The sequence below is a fragment of the Girardinichthys multiradiatus genome, chromosome 19 (genome assembly GCF_021462225.1).
Source record: "Girardinichthys multiradiatus isolate DD_20200921_A chromosome 19, DD_fGirMul_XY1, whole genome shotgun sequence".
In the NCBI taxonomy this organism is placed as follows: domain Eukaryota; kingdom Metazoa; phylum Chordata; class Actinopteri; order Cyprinodontiformes; family Goodeidae; genus Girardinichthys; species Girardinichthys multiradiatus.
The window spans coordinates 39,374,927-39,387,234 of NC_061811.1; the positions used below are offsets into that span (position 1 = coordinate 39,374,927).

Consider the following 12,308-nt stretch of genomic DNA (forward strand, 5'->3'; position numbering starts at 1 on the left):
AGACACAAGGTGAACCAAGTAAGTTTGACTTGCAAGGGAGAGAAAGTCCTCTGCAGCACAGTGACTTCCTTCTCACAAAGGGAAAATCCTTGCAGCAGCCTTTTATTTACAACTCACATTCCAACAAGCAAAAAGCGGGAATTGGTTCAGCCAATTCTTACAGAGATTTCAACTTAGAAGAGTGACCATTCCCATATATGGTATACGCTTGTCATGTCCAGGGATTGATCCACTCCAGACCACATTCCTTAACTTTCCACAAACCCTTTTTCCACACTAAAACCAATCACAGAAATCATCTTCACTAGAGTAGAACGTCAAACATAAACCTTGTTTAAACTAAACAATGATAATTTTTATAAATTTTTCTAACATTTCCCTCCTGTTTATTATTGATTAGTTTAATAACACATCCATGTATACACTTCCAAAAAGTTTTATATGTTGGGAGTATGATTATTGATTGAATAATCTTGATCAATAATTATAATTACAAATCATAATCTGACAAAATCAATTTCTTAACCATAAATCCTCATTTACGAATCGAGACCAGAGATATTTCTGGTGTTGTAATTGTGGCTCAACGCCTCTGACAATTACAACCGTTAAATACTCCGTAATAGTTAATAACTATTGCCGGAGATGTCACTGTTTAATCGACCGTTTCTGCCGAAACGTGTGGAACTTGAACCTTATTTTGACTGACACATCACTTTTTGCACACAATGAAACACCAAACGCTCTCTCTTTATCTCTGTGAATATTTATTAATTTTCACCTACTCAACATGCAAAATTCTACATACACAGGGGTAAACACATCTAAATAAGCAAAATCAACAAACGGTAGTGGGTATGTATGGAGTCAACCAGCAGTTTATGGCACAACAGAGGAAAGGAGAGGATATGAAAAGGGGGGTGTGGTGATGACTGGTGGGGGGTTGGAGCGCAGCTTAGAGTGTCTTTTATGATCTTCTGATCATAAAACTTCCCCCCTTTACTCCTGAAACAAAGGATTGATAACTTTTGGCGGCAAGCTAGCACAGTGAGATTGAAGACAAAGGTAAAATGGAGAATTTTACCATGAGGTCGTTTTAACAGTCCAGTTTTGCAACGCACCTGCGTTCAGATAGTAAACAGACAGCTCTGGGGAACACGGCGGATCCCGATATTACATAACACATCAAAGTTTCAACAAGCAAGGTTACATGCACATATTATTCAGAACACATGAGATCCTAACCAGCGATTCTGATCGCTTCTACAACCTCTGACCCTGCCCAGGACTTGAATAAAGAAATAAAAAAATAAAAAAAGGGTTTTACTTGTGTCGTCTTCTTCCAAGTGAGGGAATTCAAGCGAGGAAAAGTGGGGTTAAGTTAATGTGGGTCCACAATTAACTTCAGGGGAACAGTCAGTCTTTGTCCTTTGGTCTTCTTGACAAAAAGGAAAAATATGATCTGACCATCAAAGTCGACTTGAAAATGAAACACGGTAGCGGTTCGTCTCTCCGAAACTCCGTGTCTCCAGTTACGTGTTAACTCACGTCTTCGATCGGCAAAAGTGAAATCTCTGGCCTTCTTAGTCCAAAAACTTCAGTTATGAATAGTTCGTTGTCCAACGAGAGAGAATGAATGAAACTCTTCACAGAGTTCTTCTCTTAAAGTGACGCTCTTCGATCCCTGGATGTGATTTCCAGCGGAAGGCAGTTTTTCAAACATGAGCGCCTCCTATATAGCATCCTGTGACATCAGACTGGGGACGCCCAGTCATATCAGTCGCAATGCTTGATGAGATATGTAGGAGCGGGCTGTCCTGGGTACAAAATGGCCGATGCCATTGGAGGGGCACAGTGACGTCCAACAACGGGCAGATAATCCAATACTCAGCAAACAAGTGGTCCAACATATGCATACACCTCATTAAACATTAAACTATTTTTATGTTTAGTGATTTCTCCTCCATAATGTCATCATAGTCTTGGTTCTTTTCCAGAAGTTGGTAATCCTGGGACAACATTGTATCAAACATTCCTCCAACCATCCTTAATATCATTGCTCTGATACAGGGAATAACACATAGAGTAAAAAGGCAAACAACAATAACACAGCGATGACATGGGTCATGATTTTGAAAAGCAGTTGCCACCACGGTCCAGAAGTAAGGCACGAAAAAAGGCTTCCTCGGCCGGGATGGACATCCTGCAGCATATCCCTTTTAATTTCATTTAATTGGCATATAGCATCGCTCACTGTGTGTCCATCTTCGCCGTTGGTTTTATCAGGGATGTAGGTGCAGCAGGTCTCGTTTAGCAGAGTGCAAACTCCCCCGACAGAGGCCGTCAGCAGGTCCAACACCATCCTGTTCTGCAACACCACGGTTCGAAGAGCTGTGACTTCTGTTGATAGTCCTGTAAGAGCTTTTGTGGTTGCATTAACAAAAAGACCCAGTCGATTATCTATACTTTCTAATCTAAGCAAGTTCTTTCCTAAACTTAGCAAAATCTTATTTCCTGTTGATCTATGCTTGAATTCCTCATGTGGCTTCACACAGATGAGTTCCCTCTTTAGGGAAGGTTGAACTGAAATGACATAAGTGTGATCAGTGATATAATCAGGTGCACATACATCACTCCAACTTAGAGGCAACTGCAAATAAATGGCAGTTCCACACATCCAGTGAAATCCATCTATTGCATAAGTGCCCTTTAGATCATGGATTTTTCCCCCTGGTCCAGCTTGGTGGGAAGGATAATAGTAAGTCGTGTTACACATGCACATTGGAATAGTCCCCACTGGGATGGAACAATAGAAAAATAGGAACCTGCAAGAAGCTCCACATAGTTGGACACAGGAGTTGTAAAATTAAATTGTTTAAACTCTGTAACATCACAGTTGTAAAATGTTACATTACCCATTACCACACGGAAACTGGTACTGGCACCAGAAACGATGTTTCTGATAAAACACTCATCTCTTGGCGCTGGTACTGGTCTAGCTGTCAACCTGGGCTGGTTGGAAGAGATAGGAAGTTCAGTACATACATAACCAGAAATGTTTCTGGACTTGGTTACAATTTTTCATATTGGTACCAGCTGTTAGTCTCAAACAAGTAATCTTTATCTTGTATAAACATTCCATGAAAATCTTAATTTATCCACCTCTTTAATTTCTGGAGATTATGAAATTGTGGAAATGTCTGGCATATTATTAATACAATCAGGACACACATGAAAAACAAAACTAAATGTTTCAACAACATCTTCCCTCTAGATTTACCTGTTAGTCTCTCTCTCACCCCTAAAGGCTAGGAAAGATAGTTGGTTTCTTCACTGACATTGAGATGAAGCCTCCACTAGATGGCGACAACCCCTTTGTAGTCAGACTTTATCATTTCCAGCCTGAGTGGAAAGACTGACAGGCTCACCTCTTACAGTGTACTTTGTATAAGTAGCCCCCTCTTGGATTTTCACAGCGGCAGGAGCTGTCAATAACACTTGGAATGGACCCTCCCTTTGGATCAGACTATGTTTTCTTCTTAGAGGTCTTAATCAGCACCCAGTCACATTCTTTCACGTCACCAGGAACCTGTAGGGCTTCGGAAACATCATTTGACAGATTATTAGCATTTTGTATATCACTAAACTGTAATGCCCTCATCATGTAATCTGCTAACGTTGCCTCTTGTTGTGGATCTTTTAGGTCCTTTTGAAGATCAGGAAAATAATAAGGTCTGCCATGTATTATTTCAAAAGGTGTTAATCCACCTTGAGCAGTTGGGGTTATCCTCATATTAAGTTTTTCTATATCTAAACATTCAACCCAGTTTATTTTTGTTTCTTCCATTGTCTTCCTAAGCTTCTGTCCCATTTGTTCTTTCTACCAACCCTGCACTTTGGGGTTGATAGCTACAATGTATTTTCAGGTCAATCTTGAAACCTTTACCAAGTTCTTGCATGACTTTGTTAACAAAATGTGTTCCATTATCACTATAAATCCTTCTTGGAATTCCAAATGTTGGTATTATATATTTTGCGCTTTTGCCACTGTTATAACATCTGGTCCTTTGCAGGGAAAAATGTCCACCCACTTTGAAAATGCATCTATTATTACTAGGCAGTATTTATACTGTCCTACCCTATTTAGTTCAATAAAGTCCATGTGGATGGTATGGAATGGATAAGGCGAGTGTGGAAACTTTCCTGCTCTAGGACGCAGATTGCCTTGGGGGTTATATTTCAGACATGTCAAACAAGATGCACAAACATTTTTTTTGTAAGTACTCGTACTCGTACTCGTCGTCGTCTTCCGCTTATCCGGGACCGGGTCGCGGGGGCAGCAGACTCAACAGAGACGCCCAGACGTCCCTCTCTCCAGACACCTCCTCCAGTTCCTCCAGGGGGAGCCCAAGGCGTTCCCAGGCCAGCCGAGAGACATAGTCCCTCCAGCGTGTCCTGGGCCGTCCCCTGGGCCTCCTCCCGGTGGGACGTGCCTGGAACACCTCCCGAGGAAGGCGTCCAGGAGGCATCCGGTATAGATGCCCGAGCCACCTCAACTGACTCCTCTCGATGTGGAGGAGCAGTGGCTCTACTCCGAGCCCCTCCCGGATGGCCGAGCTCCTCACCCTATCTCTAAGGGAGTGCCCGGCCACCCTACGGAGGAAGCTCATTTCAGCCGCTTGTATCCGGGATCTCGTTCTTTCGGTCATGACCCAAAGTTCATGGCCATAGGTGAGGGTAGGAACGTAGACCGACCAGTAAATTGAGAGCTTTGCTTTTCGGCTCAGCTCTCTCTTCACCACAACGGACCGGCACAGCGCCCCCATTACTGTGGCAGCAGCACCGATCCGTCTGTCGATCTCCCGCTCCATTCTTCCCTCACTCGTGAACAAGACCCCGAGATACTTAAACTCATCCACTTGAGGCAGGAACTCCCCTCCAACCTGAAGAGGACAAGCCATCCTTTTCCGGTCGAGTACCATGGCCTCGGACTTGGAGGAGCTGATCCTCATCCCAGCCGCTTCACACTCGGCTGCGAACCGCCACAGCGCATGCTAGAGGGGGCCAGCAGGACCACGTCATCTGCAAAAAGAAGAGACGAAATCCACTGGTCCCCAAACCAGACCCCCTCCGGCCCTTGGCTGCGTCTAGAACAGGGAACAGGTCCGACTTAGTGCCGTCAATGCGGACCAAACTCCTGCTCCGCTCGTACAGGGACCGGATGGCCCCTAATAAAGGGCCCCCGATTCCATACTCCTGGAGCACCCCCCACAGGGCATCACGAGGGACACAGTCGAATGCCTTCTCCAGGTCCACAAAACACATGTGGACCGGTTGGGCAAACTCCCATGAACCCTCGAGCACCCTGTAGAGGGTATAGAGCTGGTCCAGTGTTCCACGGCCGGGACGAAAACCACACTGCTCCTCCTGAAGCCGAGGTTCGACTATCGGTCGGACTCTCCTCTCCAATACCCTGGCGTAGGCCTTACGAGGGAGGCTGAGGAGTGTGATCCCCCTATAGTTGGAACACACCCTCCGGTCCCCCTTCTTATGAAGGGGGACCACCACCCCAGTCTACCAGTCCAGAGGCACTGTCCCCGACAGCCACGAAATGTTGAAGAGACGTGTCAACCATGACAGCCCTACAACATCCAGAGACTTGAGGTACTCAGGGCGGATCTCATCCACCCCCGAAGCCTTGCCACCGCGGAGCTTTTTAACCACCTTGGTGACTTCAGCCTGGGTGATGAAAGAGTCCAACCCCGAGTCCCCAGCCTCTGTTTCCACCACGGAATGCGTGATGGCAGGATTGAGGAGATCCTCGAAGTACTCCTTCCACCGCCCAATAATGTCCTCAGTCGAGGTCAGCAGTCTCCCGTCCCCACTATAAACAGTGTTGGCGAAGCACTGCTTCCCCCTCCTGAGGCGACGGACGGTTTGCCAGAATCGCTTCGAGGCCAACCGGTAGTCCTTCTCCATGGCCTCACCAAACTCCTCCCAGGCCCGAATTTTTGCCTCTGCCACAGCCCGGGCCGCAGCACGCTTGGCCTCACGGTACCCGTCAGCCGCCTCAGGAGTCCCACAAGCCAACCACAGCCGATAGGACTCCTTCTTCAGCTTAACAGCGTCCCTTACTGCCGGTGTCCACCACCGGGTTCTGGGATTGCCGCCGCAACAGGCACCGCAGACCTTACGGCCACAGCTACGGGCAGCAGCATCGACAATAGATGCGGAGAACATGGTCCACTCGGACTCTATGTCTCCAACATCCCCCGGGATCTGGTCGAAGCTCTCCCGGAGGTGGGAGTTGAATACATCCCTGGCCGAGGACTCTGCCAGGCGTTCCCAGCAGATCCTCACTATGCGCTTGGGCCTGCCAATTCTTTCCGGCTTTCTCCTCCTCCAGCGGATCCAACTCACCACCAGGTGATGATCAGTGGACAGCTCAGCCCCTCTCTTCACCCGAGTGTCCAAAACATGCGGCCGAAGGTCTGATGATACGACAACAAAGTCGATCATCGACCTCCTGCCTAGGGTGTCCTGGTGCCAAGTCCACTGATGGACACCCTTATGTTTGAACATGGTGTTCGTTATGGACAATCCGTGACTAGCACAGAAGTCCAATAACAAAACACCACTCGGATTCAGATCGGGGAGGCCATTCCTCCCGATCACGCCTCTCCAGGTGTCACTGTCGTTCCCCACGTGGTCGTTGAAGTCCCCCAGCAGAATAATGGAGTCCCCGGGAGGGGCACTATCCAGCACCCCCGACAGGGACGCCAAGAAGGTGTCTGCCACTCGGCCCGTAGGCTGAAATGATAGTCAGAGACCTCTCCCCAACCCGAAGGCGCAGGGATACGACCCTCTCATCCACTGGGGTAAACCCCAACACGAGACGGCTGAGATGGGGGGCAACAAGCAAACCCACACCAGCCCGCCGCCTCTCCCCGTGGGCCACTCCAGAGTTTTTTTTGTAAGTATTAATTATTAAATCCATATGTAGCAAATCGTGGTTCACTACCCTCCTGTTGAGACATGGCTCTACACATGGCTCATTTGCAACCCATTGAAACATTGATTTAAGTAATATAAGCTTTCCTTCAGGGCATCTAGTAATCCCTTCACATTTACACTCAACTAATTTAGCTGGTAACAGCACAGCATCTAATAATTTCAGTAATAACTCTGCATTTGTCCATTGTGCTACAAATTATACCTTTATTCTTTCCATACATGATATGTGCTGGCAAAGATATTAATAAAACCTGTATGGTGTCACAATAGACAAGGTTAAATAATATTTAATTGGATCTTTCCTGCAAATGTTTCTCTTTGGCCATGATAACGTTGCTCTCTTTTAATCATCTGGTTCCATAACAATTGTTTTTTGGTATTCATCAGCAAGATTATAACAGTTCTGAATAATCTATTCTAATTTAGTTTTTTTTTTTAGATGCATCTATTCTAATCTAGCCTCTTTTTTTTCAAATGCAGTAAGTCCTCATTATATTAAAGAATGAGGTCACTATTTCTGTTAGGGTTAGGGTTAGGGGTTAGGGTTAGTTCTGAAAAAACTCACTCATCAATTTAGAAGGCTTAATAAAATTGATGAACACAAAAATGAAGGGCATATTATATCTTAGTTTGTCTTACCCAGTTTTATAAACACATCGTACAGTTTCAGTCATCTATAGTTCTTCCCTTTTTAATCACACTTTTTATTTATTTCAAATTACTAAAGTTTATTTCGATTTCAGTCCAGTGCGGTAATTCTGTCTTATGTTAATTTTTTTATCTAATTTGATCATTCTGAACTTGACTGGAAAAAGTCCAAACATCTGTTAAAATCCTTTTTGTTTTACCATAAAGAACTAACCTAATATTATTATGGTACTGTTGAAGATCAGACTTGCTCTTATTGGCTTTAATTATTATCATGCACATATACCCTAATTTTTACATAACATAAAACAAACCTTTCACAAAACAGACAAAATGGACAGACATTGGCCACATAAAATGTAATTACTCTGTTTGTAAAAGAATTTTGACAAAGTTAAAGACAGGTGTATGAGCTTTCTGATGTTAATCAGTATTTTAATTCAGGTAGAACCATTGCTATCTTTCTATGATTTTTTGGGAAAAATTCTGGAAACCTTATTTAGGTAAAAGTTTGGCAAATGATCATTAGAACGTCAGACCTCTATTAGCGCTTTTAAAATCCCTCAAAGACGCTCTTTAATGAAATCAGTCATTCCCATTCACACACATTCACACACTGACAACTTTTCCCCCATGGCTGTCATTAATATCCACTTGATGGTTTTTAGGATTTTGTGTTTTTAAAATGTAAAGCACTTTGAATTGCCCTGCCTGCAATGTGCTGTACAAATAAATTTTACTTAGTTAGTTCTCTATCAGAGCAATTTAATTTATAAAAATTCCCATATAATCTTCTTTTTATATTTTTAAAATGCACATTGTTTTCTCATAACCCCTTTTGTGTCCACTAGGTCTGTTTTGAATGCTTCAATTCTTTTTTATCCACCAAGGATCAATAAGATTTTGTCAGAATGAGCTTGAGCTGTTTTGCAAAGAAGAATGGGCTAGCATTTCAGTCACTAGATATGCAAAGCACGATTAGGTTTAGGTCTGGACTTTGACTGTGCCATTCGAACACATTAATATGTTTTGTTTTATACCATTCAATTGTAGCCCTGGCTTTATGTTTAGTGTTGCTGTTCTTCTGGAAGGTGAAACTCCGCCACAGTCTCAAGTCTTTTGCAGACTCCAACAGGTTTCCATCTGCCCAACGACTCTAACCACCTTCCCTATCTCTGCTGAATAGAAGTACCCCCAGAGCATGATCATCACCATCCCCACTGCCACCACCATACTGGTCCTTCTCAAAATATTAGCATATTGTGATAAAGTTCATTATTTTCCATAATGTCATGATGAAAATTTAACATTCATATATTTTAGATTCATTGCACACTAACTGAAATATTTCAAGTCTTTTATTGTCTTAATACGGATGATTGTGGCATACAGATCATGAAAACCCAAAATTCCTATCTCACAAAATTTGCATATTTCATCCGACCAATAAAAGAAAAGTGTTTTTAATACAAAAAACATCAACCTTCAAATAATCATGTACAGTTATGCACTCAATACTTGGTTGGGAATCATTTTGCAGAAATGACTGCTTCAATGTGGCGTGGCATGGAGGCAATCAGCCTGTGGCACCTGCTGAGGTCTTATGGAGGCCCAGGATGCTTCGATAGCGGCCTTTAGCTCATCCAGAGTGTTGGGTCTTGAGTCTCTCAACGTTCTCTTCACAATATCCCACAGATTCTCTATGGGGTTCAGGTCAGGAGAGTTGGCAGGCCAATTGAGCACAGTGATACCATGGTCAGTAAACCATTTACCAGTGGTTTTGGCACTGTGAGCAGGTGCCAGGTCGTGCTGAAAAATGAAATCTTCATCTCCATAAAGCTTTTCAGCAGATGGAAGCAATGAAGTGCTCCAAAATCTCCTGATAGCTAGCTGCATTGACCCTGCCCTTGATAAAACACAGTGGACCAACACCAGCAGCTGACACGGCACCCCAGACCATCGCTAACTGTGGGTACTTGACACTGGACTTCTGGCATTTTGGCATTTCCTTCTCCCCAGTCTTCCTCCAGACTCTGGCACCTTGATTTCCGAATGACATGCAGAATTTGCTTTCATCCGAAAAAAGTACTTTGGACCACTGAGCAACAGTCCAGTGCTGCTTCTCTGTAGCCCAGGTCAGGCGCTTCTGCCGCTGTTTCTGGTTCAAAAGTGGCTTGACCTGGGGAATGCGGCACCTGTAGCCCATTTCCTGCACATGCCTGTGCACGGTTTCTACTCCAGACTCAGTCCACTGCTTCCGCAGGTCCCCCAAGGTCTGGAATTGGCCCTTCTCCACAATCTTCCTCAGGGTCCGGTCACCTCTTATCGTTGTGCAGCGTTTTCTGTCACACTTTTTCCTTCCCACAGACTTCCCACTGAGGTGCCTTGATACAGCACTCTGGGAACAGCCTATTTGTTCAGAAATTTCTTTCTGTGTCTTACCCTCTTGCTTGAGGGTGTCAATAGTGGCCTTCTGGACAGCAGTCAGGTCGGCAGTCTTACCCATGATTGGGGTTTTGAGTGATGAACCAGGCTGGGAGTTTTAAATGCCTCAGGAATCTTTTGCAGGTGTTTAGAGTTAACTCGTTGATTCAGATGATTAGGTTCATAGCTCGTTTAGAGAGCCTTTTAATGATATGCTAATTTTGTGAGATAGGAATTTTGGGTTTTTATGAGCTGTATGCCAAAATCATCCGTATTAAGACAATAAAAGACCTGAAATATTTCAGTTAGTGTGCAATGAATCTAAAATATATGAATGTTAAATTTTCATCATTACATTATGGAAAATAATGAACTTTATCACAATATGCTAATTTTTTGAGAAGGACCTGTATTTGACAGTGGGGATGGTGTGTTCAGAATGATGTACAGTGTTAGTTCTCTGCCACACATATGTTTTCCTGATTTGTTTCTTTACCCTTGTCTACGTTCTGCCTAAACATTGGGTTCCCCAGTAGAGAACACATGGAAAATATTGTAGATATGACTCAGAACCTGTAAGGTGTTGTTTGACAGTAAGATTAGAAACGTCTCTTTTATCGGCTTGTCCATTTGGATATCTCTGTGATATCTCACTGAAAAACATACAGTGGCTAATTTGTTATAATTATATTTTATTGCAGTATGACTTCATTTATTTATGTTACTTATTATTTTTCCTCTCTTGTTTGAGCATAAATGTATGGAGGGAAAATTTTCTTTTTATTATTCAATCAAACAAAAAGTAATTAAAATCAAAAAGTGCTATTCAATCAAACAAAGATTATTTTAATCAAAAATATGTTATTCAATCAATATTTGTGATAAAAAATGCAGTTAAATTATTTACATTTTAAAGTAAAGTTTGATCTACCAAACATGATAGAAATCTTTGGTTACGAATCTCAAACATTTGCCACTATTTCTTTCTGGTATTTCTCCTGCTTATTGTTCCCTGTCATTTGGGATTACTACATCTATGACTACTGCACTCTTTTCTGCTTTGTCCACCACCACAATGTCTGGTTGGTTAGCTATCACCTGTTTACGGTCTGGATCTGGAAGTCCCAAAGGAAGCTCCCTTTGTTTTGGTTGAAGCGTGCTTTTTTTTGGTTTAAGCTTCCTTTTTTTGGTTGAAGCTGCCATTTTTTGGTTGAACTCAAAGATTTTTGAGTGCTCAGAACATCTGGGGCGAAACCTAAGGACAAACGTTGTAAGATCTCTCCCTATTGTTTGGTGCTGACTAAAGAGACAGCATTTCCATTATAAACATGCGCAAAACTTTGTCGATATTTTGCAATTGTCACAATTGGGGTGTTTCCCAAAGAAATACAGTAAAAATCACACGTGAATAAGTTTGTTCACGCGATAACTCATTAAAATACATGGCAGCGACAGATGTAAACACTTACATGAGGTACATTCATATTTCCGCTACAGCACTAGTGCTCACCATCAGCCATCAGAGGAGACGTCAGCATTTTATTGAGGCGTTGGAGTGATACTTTTTCTAGATTTCTCAAATGTTGCCATTTGAGTGTTCCCTTTATTTTTTTGGAGCAGTGAATATATTCTACATTGTCAAGTGATTCTAATTTCTGCCTTATACAGACAGCCTACAGTAAAGTAAAATATTGATACATTTTAATAAGTTTGATTTAATTTAATTTAAAACTACTTTCACCCCTGGAGCCAGGGGAATCTGCGAGGATGCCAGAAGGTGCCAGACCGGCCGTAAAAGCCTGCCACGGCGGTTGCCGCTGTTTTTGTGGAAGCATCCTTTCAGCACGTCATACACACACATAGTGCTCTTTATTTTCCATCTCAAGTAAATACAGCCACCTTATGTTATCGGTCTAACGCTATTTATTAAATAATAACCAGTAATGACATCATCATTTGAAAGTAACAGGCTATAACAATAATGACATCCCGTTTGCCGATAATCAGCATTATTTCCACAAAAACACCGGCAACTGCCGTGACACGCTTTTACGGCCGGTCTGGCACCAGGGGAGCCAGGGACTTCCTCTCGGAATCCCCTGGCATGCTGCGGCACTGGCGGCAGCAGCTCTGGCATGCTGCTGTCTTCTGCCTGCCACTGTCAGAAATTGAGCTCGGACATGCTATCCCAACGCCACCCAGCAGATAAAACTCCGCCCCCC

At 43.3% G+C, this 12,308-nt stretch overlaps 1 protein-coding gene across 1 annotated transcript in view; it reads left to right on the plus strand.

Moving 5' to 3' along the window:
• im:7136021 overlaps positions 1 to 12,308 on the plus strand; it is a 60,480-nt gene that overhangs the window by 42,278 nt on the left and 5,894 nt on the right. The window lies entirely within an intron of this gene.